The following is a 17,704-nucleotide window of genomic DNA, read 5'->3' on the forward strand; positions in this document are numbered from 1 at the left end:
CAATAAATCAAAATTGTATCTAACCTATACTAAATTTTTTAGGTTTCTTAGTAAAATACAAAAATAGAACGAAAGAAAGGTCGAAAATTTCTTTTCATTCAATTTAAACAATGTCGGTTTTCATGTCAGTATTCGCAGTACATCCATTGTATTTTATCTTTATCTAGTTTATTTAGTTTTGTTTTGGCTATTCGTTTCGGTATGAAGTTTTACATTTCGGCGCAAGATTTTTTGGTTATGTATATAAATTGGTATCATATTTTTTTTTTATTTTCTAAACCAATGAAATAGAAGGCTGAAAAAACTGTTGCATAACAACAAAATATAAATTTGATATAAAATAGTTTAAAATTACAATATATAATATACAATATTATTAATAAGGCAAGATTAGGCAAAATAATTTAAGAATTAGGCGGAAAATTGAAATATTAATTTTACAAGTTTAGTTTGAAACAGAAACTAATTCAAATAAAGCTAACGAAGCATAAGTAGGCATGGAAATAAGATTTGCAAAGTTGTATGAATATAATATAAATAAGTAGAAAATTGAGGTATAATAAATATTAAAAATCTCCAAATATTATGTCAAAATTTGCTCGATAATTAAAAGTATCGGAATGAAGAAAATGACAAATAAGAATTAAATTTATATGAACTCCTAAAACGCAATAGACAACACAATACAGCGTTATCATACAAATAGATGACAATATTGAAAAATTGTAATAAATTGCTGAAAATTAAATATTAGAATTTGGACTAATATAATAAAAACAATGATAGAACCTATAAATTATGATAACTGATTCATGTATGTATGAACATCTGTGTACCTACTAATAAAAACTATAATGTAAAAAACAATAATTTTATATTTTTGTATCGAAGTTAAACTCAAATTGATAGGGGCAATATGTAAACAACCTTGTATATTATATGCATATCGTTGTATTTATAGTTTTTGCTGTATTTGGGTCCTATTATAACAAACTTTTAATTAAAATTTGTGTCAACAAAACAAAGAATTATGTAATACGTTATGTTTCTTGTTCTCCGAAATTCCCTGATCCACCATCTTGTTAGTAAATTTTCGTACCTGCCATTTCAATACTTGTAGTGCCCTTTCAATAGCTTTTGAATTTATTAGCGCGTAATTTTCTGATGAAAATGTGTGGAAAATCCAGCCGTCGATATTGAAATCAAGCATAAAGGTATTTGTTTGAATATTTATTCTGTTTAAAGAAGAAGCCGCACACCTAATTTTTTTTACCATACACCGTAGAGCTGTTGAACGTTCGGTTGATAGATATCAACGTTTTCGAGTTCTACTAAGACTATTTGACAATAATTCTTAATTATCACTGTAACCCGATATTGTCACTTCCTGATTTGGTCTACCTCCGTTTTTGTCACATTTTTTCCCGATTTTGTCATGTTTTTCACCCGATCGAACGGCTTTTCTGCTCGGATTTGTGTTTTGTGCAGTGGCGCAACGTTAACTGGATTCGTATGGAGAGGGTTTACCTTTTAATTTAATTTAAATTTATTTACAAATCTTCGTTTAATTAATACAGACTGTCGCTACATATTATTTATTCTATATTTTGTACCCGTGCAGTCAATGGACTTTGGACGAGAACACTATAAAAATATTCTATGTCTTCTATTTTCCGAAAAAACTGCAAAGGAAATATTCCGGTTTTTTCTCAGACATCGCTTGTTTAAATCTTTATAACTATTGACCCAAGCATCATAGAATTAAAATTTTTGGATGAAAATGTTAGCAAACTTTCTTAGCGGTATCTTCTGGAAAAAGTTTATGATAGTGGTGGAGAAAATCCGAAAAAATAATGTTCTAAATTACGGTAAATTATCAAAATACTTTCTTCTTATTTATAAATTCCAAATCTTTTAGTGGTAAAAATTGTAGTTTTTTTTCTTGAGTCCGTCCATATCAGTTAGCTCCGTGGTACAACGCTGGTCTAACAAACCAGTCTTCAGGCTAGGCCAGAATCTCGGCTAGGCGGTGCTGCTAGATAGAATCAGTAGGATTGTTGCACCAGCCCCGTAATTATCCTGTACTCTAATAGCCGACTGCTAAGTCTGTCGATAAAGGCTTTGCTTTGCATTTGTTCTGGAGTCAGGGCCTAAGGTTCAAGAGTTAAATTAATTCTAAGAGCTAAAGATATAGACACGAAAAGAAAAATTTCGACAGACGTGGAGTAGGCAGTTGTAAATGCCATAACAATGGTCAACGTGGAATATAAACAGTTCATTAAACATTATCAATAAAATAATTAAAATTAAAAAAATCCCGAATCTGTCACTATCCGATTTTTATCATCCTTAACTTCATCATGGGGGAGACAAAACCGGGTTATTGCTCTATTTTGATAAATTGATTTTCTGATTTTTTTAGATTCACTTCAGTGGCTTGTTTGTTTAGTTTAGTTTAGTTTATTTGCTCACAAAAACTTAAGACTATTGTCTTTTATGTTCACGATTCGACTAGATAAAGTGTTGTGTAAAATGGAATTAAACTAAATGGAAAATTAACAATAAACAACAAGAATATAAAAATTAAATTCTAATCAAAATGCTCTAGACACGCCTTCTTAAACCCTATTCTTGATTTGATTTGTTAAACAACATATATCGACGACTTAATTTACTGATCATGATTATTAGATTATTAACTAGTTATCAACGATTTATTGATTTATTGATTTATTTATGGATGTATTGGTTTATTAATTTTTTTGATTCAATGACTTTGGCCTTTGCAAATTATTTTTAAAGCTTTTGTCACCCCCTTCCCCCCTCTTTGAAATTGGTATGAAAAATCGTGGGGCAGAAAACTAATTTGTCGGACATAAGTCAAAATATTTTTATAAAATCAATTGTCTGTGGGCTCTACAGCCTAAAAAACTCGAAAAATGAAAATAAACGCTTCTAACACGGAACAGAAATGGAAATTTTGAACAACGGAATTTCCGAAAATCGGCAAAAAAGTTTTCATTCGATGTTGTATTTTTTTGCATGGAAATTAATAACGGATATATAAAAATCAAGAATAGATTTAGCTTTCACGTTTAAAGTTTAAGTAAAAATGCTAAAAACGCAGTTTTTTTGCTCAATTAAAAAAATCTGCTTTTTTTCGCCCCCCCCCCCCCCCCCTCTTTAGTTGCCCAACTCCGGAAGGACAAAAACTTTTTTATATATTTGTAATGGTTTTATTGATTTTTTGAATTTTTGATTTATTAATTTAATGATTTATTGAATTTTTAATTTATAAATATATTGATTCATTGATTAATTATTCTTTGATTTTTTAATTTTTTGAATTTTAGATTTGTTGATTTATTGAATTATGAATTGATTGATATTTTAATTTATCGATAAATTGATTTATTAATTTATTGATTTTATTAATATATTGATTAATTGGTAGGAGAAGGGCGGTAAAGACGGACACCTTAAGATAAAGACTCAAACTCAATATCTACTCAAATATAGCTGTATTGATCGCAATTTTCGTACAAACCTTTAAGTCAAATAAAGTTACAACGTGTGTTGGAAAATTTGTTCCAAAATTTATGCTTTTTTTAAATATTATAAACATCATGTTTAAATCAGAGCTTCTGCGCATGGGCGGGAAAGACGGACACTTGATATGGTAAAGACACTCGCAAAAAGGTGTCACGCGTCGTCGAATTTTCAGTACTAAGAAAGATTAACATATTTCGTCATGTATTTAGGAAAGAATTCGTTTGGGAAAACCCCTTCCCCTGCCCGATCCCCTCTTTGAGCGAAAAAATAAAATGATTCCCTTCAATATTTTAATTGATGACGAATTAATCGTTTCTCAAAGTTGGCCTATTCCAACTGTTATATGACTTCTGGTTACTTTTACATATATAATATGTAAGTATTTGCATTGTTAAATCGTTGTTGGGCAAAATGGGCTTAAAATCTGTGTGCCCATCTTTCCCGACTTGGATACCATTTTTTCAAACTTCAATATTTTTTTACTGAATATTCAAAAATCCACCAGGTTTCCATGGATATTCAATGAAGGATCAAACTAACGCAATGTCGTCGGGTTAGCATGAATATGTTGTTTTTTAACGATTTACCAGCTATTTTCTTCACACACAAAATTACATCGGTTAGCGCATCTACGCATTTTTTCTTTGTTTTGCTTATAAATTTGACAGCTGCGCTGCTAAAAATCGACAGTTTAATTCAAAAGTGGTAATTTAGTCTATAGAAATATTTCCCATCATTGATTTGCTTAAAAAATTGTTGTTTATGAAATATGACAAGTGTCCGTCTTTTCCGCAGTGTTCGTCTTTACCGCCCTTCCCCTATATTGATTTATTGATTGATTGATTTATTGATAAATTGATTTTTAATTTTTTTGATTTCTTGATTTATTGATTTTATAATTTCTCGATTTTTTGATTTTTTAAATTTTTGATTTATTGATTTAGTCATTAGTCATTAATTTAATGACTTATCAACTTTGAACCACGACCCAGTTATATTTATTGTTATCTTTTAAATAAACATCCTGTATCGGTAGTACACTTCGGTTTTAATTAATAAACCATTATAATCTACCCTAGAGCACAGAACAATAATATAATCTTTGAAATTACCAAGATAAAGCTTTACAAAAAATAGCTTAATACTAATCTTTTCTATGTTGAGTATCGCTTTTTATTAATAATAAAAAGTAAAGCAAAAACTATCAATTTTAAATTAAAATTATATTTAAACATACTTTTAAATTTGAACCGCACTATTGAAAGTGATGCGCCCTAGTAATGCGCGTCATAAACAAACATCTCCAGCGACCGGTGCCGGTCCGCCATCGCTGCTAGGTGAAAAAGGGTTTCAGTTGTATTTGTTTTGATCAAGGCCGCTTCGAACGCCAGCCAGCAGCAGCGGCTTTGCTTCAGAACAAATACAACCAAAACGCACTCCCGTTTTCCTGGTCCCGTATTCGGGGCCAACAACCGACCCACTCGTGGGACCGGCATCGATCCAACTAGAGGTGCTCGAGCCGGATTCATCGGATGAATTTTCAATCCGGCATTTCCGACATTTTTGTTGCAAAATCGTCCGACAACGGATTCGAAACGGACCGACATGTCGGATCGATGTTGAATTGACAAGCAGAGTTGTGGAATCGATGTGGAATCAATATCGGACCAACCATTCTTACAGGGTACTGTCCACTTCCATGGCTTTTGAACGAGGTCGAAACAGGGTTGCCACATGCACAGACTATTCTGTGTTTAACAGTTATTTGAAAGAAATCGCCTGTGCAGAATCTGTATGCATAGAATGCAGATTTTCGCCCAATTACACAGATTAAACAGATTTTTGAGCTTTTACATAAGAGTGAAAGAGACGGAAATAGTCAGCAAAATGACTCTCTATCTCTTTCACTCTCATTGTTTTGCATTGGACAGATTTTTGCACAGATATTTTTCCTCGGCCGGCGTACAGATTGTCAGATTTTTCCAACAAAAAACACAGAATTATATGTGGCATTCCTGGGTCGAAAAATGAAACAAACGTCTTTGAAAGCATACAGCAGACGGTTTCGACCGGTCGAAATCTAGAACACAAACAGGGGTGACATTGCGCATCTCGTTTCGAGTGATTTTGGTTCGTTTCGACCACGTTAAACAAATGGGCGTCTCGAACCAAAATCACTTGAAACGAGAATCGCAATGTCACCCTAGTTTCGCGTTTCAATTTTCGTTCTTTTTTAAACGTCTTTAATTACATCATAAAAAACAAATAGGCAACAAAAGAAAATTGGACAGAACTATTGCGTTTTTTTGTATAATAACATATTGCATGAATTCAGTGTCCTAATATACACAATTTATGGAAATTTTGATTCCGTATCTGTTTTCACTAGACGAAAAGAAAACACTCGAACTCCAGTCCCAGTTTAAAAAACTTCATTATTTGGACGTACAGATGCAAATTTTGATGGGGTATTGCAAAATTTCTAGCAAACTAACAACCTTGACAATATCCTAAATAATAGCTTTTCTCTACATTTTTCTTAGGAATCTATTTGATGAATGTTTCGGCATTGGTGCGAAAACTAGCACAGGGTTGAAAACTAGATCCCTTACCCTAGCTATCATCAAAAAAAAAAATTAAAATTTTTGGAAAAAGTGCGTCAACGTAGACGTTTTACCCCTATTATGAGTTGTTGAATCCGATCGAACCCATCACTGGTGAACGGCATCCAGATTAAGTTACGCGAATAAGTCGAGCACTACGTAAAAAACAGTTACAATACGAACATAGGCACGAAAAAGAGATACAGTAGGACAACTCTCGGCCTTCCATTGCTAAACCCGCTGAAACTTACTTCGAGACACTCATATACAAATAGGCGAATCAACATCACACTTACTGAGTAAATGTTTGGAGGATGACAGAATTGGAAGAATGTAATAAAACATGGTATTAGACCATAAAAGAAGAAGACGGTGGCCTGGTGGAGTACACGAAAAATACGCTCGACCCTCGACCGGACGAGATTGAGAGTGGTGAGTTCGAGTCGCACCATTACTTAAAGGGTGCCCCACATCCAATTGCACCACGGAAGAAACGCTGTAGAAAATTACCCATTGGGTATTTTCTCTTGAAAACTTGAGTAGAAGTAGTTTAAAGTGTATTGTTTACACTCTATTTTTATTGCGGGCAGTTTTTCGAAAATTAGAAAAAATGGCGTTACCCGAAAAACAGCGTCGCGAATTTATTTTGCGCAAGCACCTGGAAAATGTCAAATCTCTCATCATGAATGCTGAGACTTACGTCAAGGCGGACTTTCGGCAGCTTCCGGGGCTACTGTACTTCACCGCCCAGCACAAGTTTGATGTTCCGGAGGAAGTAAGGATGCAGAAACTTTCATAGTTTGCCAAGAAATATGTACATGATCTGGCCAAGAAATACATCATGTGGCAAACGGCAGATCTACCTCAAGGAGTGTCCACAAAAGCATCTGCTTCCTCTGTCGAAGCAATACGAGCCCTACGATCTTCTGGCCGGATCTACCTTGCCAATGCCAATATTCAAAGGATGTAAGGAGTGCTACGAATCCAACGGAGTCACTTTCGTACCCAAGGACATGAACGCTTCCAACGCACCGGAACTAAGGCCCATCGAAAAATACTAGGCTATTATGAAGCAGGCATTATGGAAGCATCCCAAACAGGTTAAGTCTGAGGAAGACATGAAGAAAACGTGGATTTCCGTACAGATGAAGCTGCAGCTAGGTTGTACAAAACTTTTTGAATGGAATTCAGCGTTAGGTGCGAGCATACGGTTATGGTATTGTAGTTGAATGAAAAAAAATATGCCAAAAGCTTACTAATGGGTTATATTTTGTTATCTGAAAGTATGAAAAGGTTCGGTCAATTAGGTAATTTCCTACAGCACTTCTTCTGTGGTGCAATTTAATGTGGGACACCATTTAGTTTAGACAATGTTAGTTGAAGGAAAAAAAGTAAAAATAAAACAAATATTTTTAGGTTGATATCAAAATTTTTCAGTTCGTTTAATTTTCCATTTCTGGTATTAAGCATTTATTTTTCTCAAAGAAAAATTGAATGAGATTGACCGTTTGTAGATTATCAAAGCAGAACAAAAACATTACGAATATTGTAAATTATAACACTAGTTAACAGCATTTATGAACTCAGTGAGCTGGATATTTTATCAGGGAATATTACATCAGGTATTGTTAAGGCAGGTAAACATAGATAACCGAAAAAATTTGAGAAAAGCGTCATCTCTTGAAAAGTAATGGTTCATCTGGAATCCTATTACTACATCAGGGATACAAATAATCCTCGATTCCCGTAGCCCTAAACATGAGTCAAATGGCTCTACATATAAGGTACACCGGGGCAAGTGGGACCTAAAAAATGCATAGTTTGAGTTTATTCCACTGTGCTTTCTATACCTATGATTATTTCAAAATTCTTTTAGCACAGAAACTCTTCAGTGGTATCACTTCGAAGGATTAATTACGAAAAAGGCCTATCAATTTACATGAAATGAATCTGGAGAATTTTCAACATTATGGCGATAGGTCCCACTTGCCCCATTTACCGGGGCAAGTGGGACCTATATTCAAATTTGATTAAAAAGCATAAAATAATAGTAAATTGTGTAACTTAATATACAGCAATGTTAAAGCATTGCAAGAAGCAATCAAAAACAATATTTGTACGAAGGGTTCATTCAAAAATAGCGTAACAAAATCAGATCACAACGGGCGACTTTATAATTTATATAAAACACAGATCGTGAGCAATTAGGCTGTAAAGCATTATTGTAATGAAATGTAGTTGAATATGTCGTTGTATCCAATTCTTGCGAGACGTAATTTAGGATTAATCATTGTTTAATAGCTCAAAAATACGATTATGATCTGTTTGTTCTACTATGCCCAATTCGGTAGAGCTACTCATAAGAGATAGTTACGTTTTAATAACCACAACATTTTATTGTTTCAATTCCAGTTGCAGATTTGCCTAATTATATCAAATTTTACTTTCCAAATTCGATTAACATCATATAGGTGTAACCAAAATGTGACCAAACTGTTTGTTCCCTCCTACCCCGTAACAAAGTGACAGTTATTAACAGTTTCCCATATCACCCGCCAGTGCCAAAAATGTCGCGACGATCGGTTTTACGTGCCGGTCAAAATTGACGCACCTTCGATTTCCAAAGGAAATGTTCACTTTTGTTACGTTAAATGTGAACGCAAAAAGCTGTCTGGACAACGATTTGAAAAGTGCGTATTGACTAATTCAGCATTGTTTCATGTTTTCGGCAAAACTGTTTGAATTCTTGGTGGGTTGCTGATTGATTTGTTTACAAGATAAAAAGCGGTATTTATTACGAGTTGTCTGCTCTAAAGTATTTAAATATTGCGTATTTCATTGAGAGTTATCTGCTGCGGAATTCAAAATGAAATGCTCTTTCATGATTGCTAGATCGATTTTGTCGTTAATAGAACAAGTTAAACAAAATTCAAGAGTGGATCCAAGCAATAGAGATTGTTGCAGTTGTACAAAAAATAGAGTATTTTATTGCGACAGAAGAACCAGTTATGCTGCTATTGTCATTAGCATTACCACGGAAACGTTTTAGTACTTGACATAATGTTGTCAGTTCGTAAAATGCTCTATTCTATTGAAATAATAAACCAATTCAGTTCTTATATGCACAAGGGATTTTTTGCCAAAAAGAAAATGATAATAAGCTGTTGCTTTGATTTTTACGCCGCTTTCAAACATCTGTCGTGAACCATGAACCAGCAGTTTTAGGTACGCTTGATTTGTATGGGAGCTGTCACATTGTTACCGGGTTGGTTCCCTCACAAGCTGTGCATGTGGGCTTCTTTTTTGGGGCCCCTTGGTTTAGTCTTTTTCGGTTTTATTTTAAAGCTTTACTGGTATAAATATTATGTAATTGAACTGAAAATGTTCGATAGTTCATCTAAAAAATGTATTAAGACAGGAAGTTTTGTGCTGAAACACTTTATTTTTAATAGGTCCCACTTGCCCCGGGTGCTTTGAAGTGCCGACCTTATTTCGAATCATTTTTTTAATGCCGTTTGTCAAATTAAATAATAGTTTTCGGGTGTAATTTGTTAATACACTCATTATGTTTACCTACTGTCAGAAAAACACGTACTTTTACGTAAAGCCTGTGGCCAAAATATCATTTATAAAAAGGTGCGTCATACTTACAACGCTAATTGAAAATAACGCTCAAATTGAAAGTCCAATTTTGATGTTTGGAATGCCTGTTATAAATAATCTATAATTTTAATACATGCGTTTGAGTTGTATCTTTCATTTCTAGAAAGGTTCGGTTGGAGAAAATGACGTTGAGGAGAGTTATGAGCTCCGTTCCCACTTACCCCGTATTTCCACTTGCCCCGGGGTACCTTAATAAATACAGTTAAACATAATTGGAAAATTTGCTCCGACCTTAATGTTGATGCGTGTGTGTTTGAAAAATAAAGACAGGAAAGATAGCTAGAGAGAGAGGTATATTTGTGGTATGTGGACAAGTAAGAGGGTAAAAGCTTAGTAAGGGGGTGTTTGCAAGAGCATGATATTCAAATGCGCAAATATTACTGTTATAGTAAAATGGTCATAACTTCTACAATTTTCAACCGATTGTTATCATTAACCCCATGATTTCTTTGTTTTTTATCGGTATTTAAAACCTACATTAAATGAAATTTTTGAAATGCGTTAATCTTGTATAAAACCTTTGATACATTTGAAATTATGCCAAAAAAAAGGCGTTCTTTTTTGTTGTGTTGTGAAAAAATTCTCAAATATCTACAGTACTATTATTCTTACAGAAAAATGAACTTCAATTAATCGATAGAAAATTTTCTCCTCTTTAATATGGAAAAAAGAGATTTGAAATTGGTGCACCGCAGCCGGAGAAATTTGTGTTTATATGCATGAACTTTTTTTCTTTAAGCAAAATTTCAACTTTAATGCATATCTCAAAAACTATCCTTTCTTTAAATTTTTCTGACCACATTTTCGGATTCAGCGACCAATTTTACATGAAAAATCACCTTCAGCTTACTGAGTTCACGCTTTTTGTTTTATTTTGTTAACTAGTGTAATTTATTGAAAACAAAAATAAAACTAAAATTCTTTCTATTTTGTTTGTATTACATATTTACAACTACTCATCCATCGTCAAAGGTTATATGTATCCACCATGGCTGATTTACTATTTTGACAGATTAAAACTTCTTTCTATACTCAGCTTGGTCCTGATATATCTGCTACCTGAAGTAAAATAAATTAGATTTCATAAAATGTTATAACATTTTATTACGTTTGTGCAAAACGTTTGTTCAAAACAATCCTCGTTTAAACATTTTCAGATGCTTTCTGTTGCACTGGCATTATCAGGCTCTGTATTGCATTGACGACAGAAACGTGTACGAATCGACGACGGTCTCTTTTTTCGGCTAGTCTCGAGGGACCAGTCGAATCTATACAATTAACAATGTAAACATTTGCCGACAATTGCTTAATTGAGCAATAACAGATGCAACCGAATCTCTGAATCTTAACAAAATTGTCATGCGGCGCTGCAATCGAGAACCTAAACTAATGCTGCCGGAAGTCAAGTGAGCAAGCAGCATTGCATTGTAGCGGGTTATTTTTGCCGAATTTACAGCGCAACCCTCAAACTCTAATAAAGGACCCCCGCAGCGAGGCTGAATGGCAACGGGCGAACGGCAACAACACTTGTCGCTACGTGGTTTTAACCCCGACTGCGAAGACCAACCAACCAACCAAGGCACAAAAGCAACGTATACGCATATGTTGCTATTCAATGTTCAACTATAGGACAAGTGAACGCAAGCACAGATCTATTCGGCTAATGTTGGGCAACGATGCTACAGGACTGGTTCAATTATTTTATTTTTATTTGCGGTTCATATGTTTCGTCAACCTCCCCTCGACTCACGACTGGGCGATGTTGGGAATGCAATCGAAAGTGTAATTTAATGACCTTACCATTCTATGAGGGATAAACGGGACTAATGTGCTGGTAAAAACAATTGTGACCACTGAAGTCGTCTCAATTTAGGTAGTTTAATTTCTGATTGCATCATATACTGTCTTTGGCAAAAATAATTACAAAGCAAGCTAATGCAAATGAACCTTTTTACTGTTAAGTTTTGTTAATTATTTTTATCAGTTGACAGTTCTTCGGTACCTACTGCTATACCATGAATAATGTATATTTATGTTTTCTTCGTTCGTTACATTCTAAAAACAATATGGTATACAACTTTTATACTTTTGGGATTTCTAACATTGTCATAATCTAAACGATTCCCCATTCGTTTATTTTTCTAATGAAAAAAAAAAGCATTTTAAAGCTGTAGTTTGTTTTATTTTAAACAAAAGCCCTACCCATTACGTAGTTTTAATCCAAGCAATGTTTGCTGTTCAATTCTATAGGCAAATCTTCATTGTGCCATCCAGCAGATGTGCTTATATTTGCGAACACGCCATCAAACTTTCTTATCGCGATTTTTGATGATTTCCATCAGCAGAAGGGACCTCATTTGTCCCAAAATGCAGGACAGCGACAGAGAGAGAGAGAGATACATCGGTACAGATAAGAGCATTTATCTACATATTCCCAGGAACAAACTGCCTAGGATAAAAGGAGCTGGGTTGGTGTCGCAACCATCACAACAAACAACAGTTATAAAACTGTCCGCCTTTTGTGTCCTACCAGCAACGACGGCCGGTTCTACGATATCTGCTCCATCTAAATCCATACTTTCGGTCGAAAATCGATCGCTATCAGGTGCGGGTGTATCCCTGTGTAACTAGAGAATAGCACCACACCATAGAGCTAGAAAATTGCTAGCTAGACGAAAAACTCTCAAATTACCAGTGCCGACTTTTCGAGAGGCAAACAAAAAAAGCGAAAGAGGTTTATTGTAGGCTTAGCAGCAAAACTGGAGCACTTTAATTCTTTTGTCGCATCGTTGGACACGACGAACAATGAATCAGCTATTCTTCTATTCTCTGAGAAGTTGCATCCTTGAAGAAACATATTTGTTGCCGTTTCTCTGTGGTATACAGCATGCACAAGGTCGCTATTTCTTTGACCGACCAGCGCTGCCAACACTTCACAACAGTGTTGGGTTAACATGAAGCAATTCCTATATGTGCAATGAATACAACACAAACTAAAACTCAAATCTGTCAACTCTGCTGAACAGAATGCCACTCGACGGCACAATGGTAGAATGTGAAAGTCTCGGATAAAGATGTTCCAGCGTTTTCTTTGTCTTCCGAGTAAATTGTAGAATTTCTTCCTATGCACTTTCCCTCCGCATTTTTACTACCACCTTTTCGCCAGCCTTCTCCTTCAAACAGAATAGCGATTAATCGTCTTATTTCATGCATTTTTGTTCTCTTGCTTCTGATCCTGATGGCTCTATTGTTCATCTCAAGTACCCGCCACCGAAGGATAAGCACACTAATAGTACTCGAGAAAAACAATGAAACCACTTCTTACAGAACGGCACTGCTTCCTTTTCTCCCTGTCGCCGGTCGTAGTGCTGGTGACAGTTGCAAAGGCACCTCGTAGGCACAGTGGGAGGCTCTTGTTTGGACCCGAGCCTGATCCGGGGAAAGCTGAAAATATCAATTTAAACCATAATGGGCAAATCTGCTAATCGCCGAAAACAAAACTTTTGTATCGTTCTGCAGCAGGTATCGCAACACAAAGAAAGCGATAATGGATTGGAAAAATAACGGAAACAACTATGAAGCCTTTTAGTGATAAATGTTTTTTACGTATAATATGCACGCTGATAAAATTACGTCAATCGTCTGTCTTTTAATAAGTTTGTTAATTGGTTAAACGTTCATAATAACTAAATACAGCAAGCATGAGCTTCATGCACGAGAAAACAGAATATCAGCACGCTGTGATATTGTATCAAACTGATATTCACGTTTGAGCAGTGAAAAATAATAAAAAAAATTATGTTGTGGTTTAGCATCTCGAGCGTTTTTCGTGTTGGTTACAGCAAAGTCACAGTTACAGCTTAACTAACAATTGACTCGGTTTCAAAAACCGAAAACTAGACAACCCATGCAATAGTTGGGCAGTTCTTAGAAAAGAAAACGTGGAATAAGAAGATGTTAATTTATACCTTTTCTTACCATGTTGTATCGAAGATAATGATTTTCACTTTGACTCATCTCTCGTCGTGACTCGAAGAGCCTCGAAAATGTCTCTAAGAAGCACTGTAGAGTGCTGAATAGAGATGTCATAGAGACGAAAAAACAACATTGAACCAACTTTGACCAAACTTTTATTGAGCATCAATATTAATCCATTGTTTTGTCCTTTTATTGACAAAAGATATAGCAAGCACCTAAAGGCACCTGATTCTGCGCCTGGTGTCTAATTTTGTGCACCCACATTCCAGACTAAACTTCCAAATTCTTGCAAATTTTTATCTTAAATAATACATCTAGGAAAATATGTGTACATAGAGCTATTCCTTTGAGAATGCTATGATTTTTAATGAAAATATGTGGTGCGCAGAATTAGGAACCGTTTGAAAAAAATATCGATTTAAATGCCAGTTTGTTAATATAATATTTTAGTGTCCGCAGATGATGAGTGAAAGCAAGTAAATAACTCAAAATGTATGGACAAACTGGCATTTAAATCGATATTTATTTTCGCCGAATATTGGCGATCACAAGAAGCAACCAATTTGAATTACGGTTCAACTCAATTGTAACTTGTAATTTGATCAATTCAACGGAACAGAATTAGGAACCTGAGCAAAATTAGTTTTAAGTTTTTTGACTACAATTTTCAATTCAGTATATTTCTTTTGGAACACACAGTCACACACATCTGTGTTTGTATAAATTATATCTGTGGTTAAGTGATTCAAGAATATATTCTTATCGAAGGAAAGTTTAGAAAACGAACAAAATATAGCATTTTTAGCTCATTTATTTTCAACTGATTAAAATAGGCGACCCCTGATTAACCGGTTTCTCACCCCACTTGAAGTTTTAAGTTTTGATTAAAATTACTTCCATTTTTTTGTGGTAGTTGGATAGCTCGTGCACCCAACGTAACGAATACATGCAAAGGTTTTTGTAAACGATTGCTTTCTGTCAATGACAGACGAAGGAAATCTTACATATGACGAAGTGAAGTTTCGTATGATGAACTCCCTCTGGAACATGAAAAAATGTTGCACTAAAAAGGTTCCGAAACATTTTATCTGTCTAAATGGGTATACGTGTACCGGCTAGAAGTATAGAATTCATCTCATTTTAAGAAAATAAGATTTCCATGCGATGCGAAAACCAGTTTTGTGGAATAGCTGTCCGGATGTCTAGCACTATATCCTGCCCAATGTATCCCTCCAGCTTTAGCCACTTTCTGACACTGGGTTTCCTGGGTTTCACGCCGCTAAAAATTGTTTTTAACACCCGCCGTTCGAAAACTCCGAGCGCTCGCAGGTTCTCTTCTAGCAGTGTTTACGTTTCATGCCCGTAGAGGACAACCGGTCTAATTACCGTTTTGTACAGTGTGCAGTTTGTACGGAGGCTCAGCTTGTTCGACCGCAAGTGTTTGTGGGGTCCGTAGTAGGCACGACTTCCGCTGATAATACGACTGTTATTCTCACGGCTGGTATTTTTGTCCTCTGTTGCTAGTGAGCCAAGGTATACGAGCTTGTCGAATACGTCAAACTCTTCTTAGTCGATTTCCATGGTACTGCCTAAGCGGGCCCTGTCGCATTCGGTCCCACCCGTCAGCTTTATTTTAGACGTGTTTATCATCAGCCCAATCTTCTCTGCTTCGCGTTATAGTCTGATGTACTGATCATCCACCGCCTCAAATGTTCTGCCGACAGCTTCCACGTCGTCAGCAAAGCAGACAAATTGGCTGGATATATTGAAAGTCATGCCTCGCACTTCGACCGCCGCTTATCTTATAACACCTTCAAGCGCAATGTTGAATAGTACGCAGTTTTCCCGAGATTTTTACACAGCACTGGATCTCATGAAACGTAGCCACGATAAGTTTAGTAAGCTTATCCGGAAAGCCGTTTTCGTCCAGAATTTTCCATAGCTCTTGTCGATTTACACTATCATTTGTGGCTTTGAAACCAATGAACAAGTGATGCGTGAAAACGCAGAGTAGAGATTTGGTCCGTTGCAGACTGATGAAGCCAGCCTTCCTTCCCACAAATCTATTGGCTATTGGCTAAGGCCGATGGAAGTTGACTTGTGAAAGCTCTTTGTAGGCGGCATTCAGGATAGTGATCACTCGGTAGGTCTCACAATCCAGCTTATCGCCTTTCTAGTAGATAGGGCAAATAACCCAATCTTTCTACACATCCGGTAGTTGTTTCATATCCCAAATCTTGACAATCAGTTTATGCAACTTAGGACAACTTGTTCGCCTTGTCATAGCACTTACCTATGTCATTAATCCTGAATAGGTAACTTACCAAAAGGTATTACTTTCAGCTTCATAGCCTTAAAAATTGTTCTAATTCTTCTAGTTTTCATCCTCCTTCTGGAGTTCTTCCATTCTCAAGAACATGGTCGGCTGGTTCTCTGCTCTTCGGTATTTTTTAGCAAGTTCTTCCTCGTTTTCATTCGTCATTCTTGTTCTGTTGTCTAAAACCATGCATGCCGTATCTAAAATCCGGCCAAAGCCCCACGGAACAATCTTGTTGCTTCAGGAAAGGCAGCAGACGATTTTATAAAAACTCGTTCAGGTAAATTTTCTGGTTGACAATCACGGTTGCAAAGAAAATGCCGCATTTCAAATCCACAGATACAGATACACTGTCGCATCAATTTTTCTAACCATGAAGCTACTTGAAGTCTGCCTTGACGTAGATTTCGTTGTTTTTCACCATGCAGTACAATTTCGTCAACATCGTGGTGTACTGGAGTCATTAATTTCTTTTAATTCGACTTGGTTTTTAGCTCGATACGCGGTTGCAGACGATATTCCCCGCTTGTTTGCGACATCTCGGACGGAGAGGTTAGCATTGCGCTTGAAAGAGTTGCCCACTTGTTTTGTTGTCGCTGTGGCTCCTGACGTTTGATTTTCCCTGTGTACAGGCTTCCTGACTGTCGATGAGTTTTCTCCGAATACATAATTTTATTGCGTGGGTGACAGCTGATTTGGCTGCTTTTAACGATTTTGCTAATTGGGTTTGCAAGTAGTGTCATATGCAAGCAAAACTTACGTTGCTGCGGTTGCTTTTTTTCGTCGGAAGATAGGACCTCTGCGACCATTATTTTGATCTATTGTGGTATTCCTCTTGCTTGGATGCCATTGTGATTACTGAAGAGCAAATGTCAAAATCAATATAAGAAGATCATGCATGAAGATAATGCCGTTCTGTCAAGTTTGCTTGTAGTTTGAATGACATGGTTTAAATATTTTCAACTGATTACATAACTTGTTTATGTATTGACACATACTTTCCGAAAGAGAGAAGAATTGGTAGTGGCAGGTTTTGTTTATTTTTCAATCAATTAAGGCTTGTTCGCGACAAAATTTGGACACCCCTAAACACACACAGCTTCGGAAATACATTAACAATGAGTGAAATATTTTGCAAAGTGGTAGACGTATGTCTGTTCTTTCTGAAAATATAACACTTGTTTATATTACAAGCGCTCAGCGTAAAATGGCGTCGAAAGAAGACCAGGTGCGAAAAGCAATTGTGTGCGGTCGCAATGAAAATCCGGATCTCTCGTTAAGAAAACTTGCCAAAAAGCTTGGATTTCCTCCAAGCACTGTTCACAGTGTTTTAAAATTGTTCGATACTCGCTTGACAACAGCTAGGAGGAAGGGAAGTGGAACTAAAACGGATCTGAGGAACCACCACAAGGATGCGAAGGTAAAACAAATATTACGGAGGAGACCAGATCTTTCTGTACGTACCATTGCTCGTAACATAAAAATGTCGTCAACATTCGTGCACACTTCTAAGCAACGACAAGGCATGAAGTCTTTCAAGGTGCGGACTGTGCCAAACCGTAATGATAAGCAAAATACAACGGCCAAAACA

This window comes from Sabethes cyaneus, chromosome 1 (genome assembly GCF_943734655.1).
Source record: "Sabethes cyaneus chromosome 1, idSabCyanKW18_F2, whole genome shotgun sequence".
NCBI lineage: Eukaryota > Metazoa > Arthropoda > Insecta > Diptera > Culicidae > Sabethes > Sabethes cyaneus.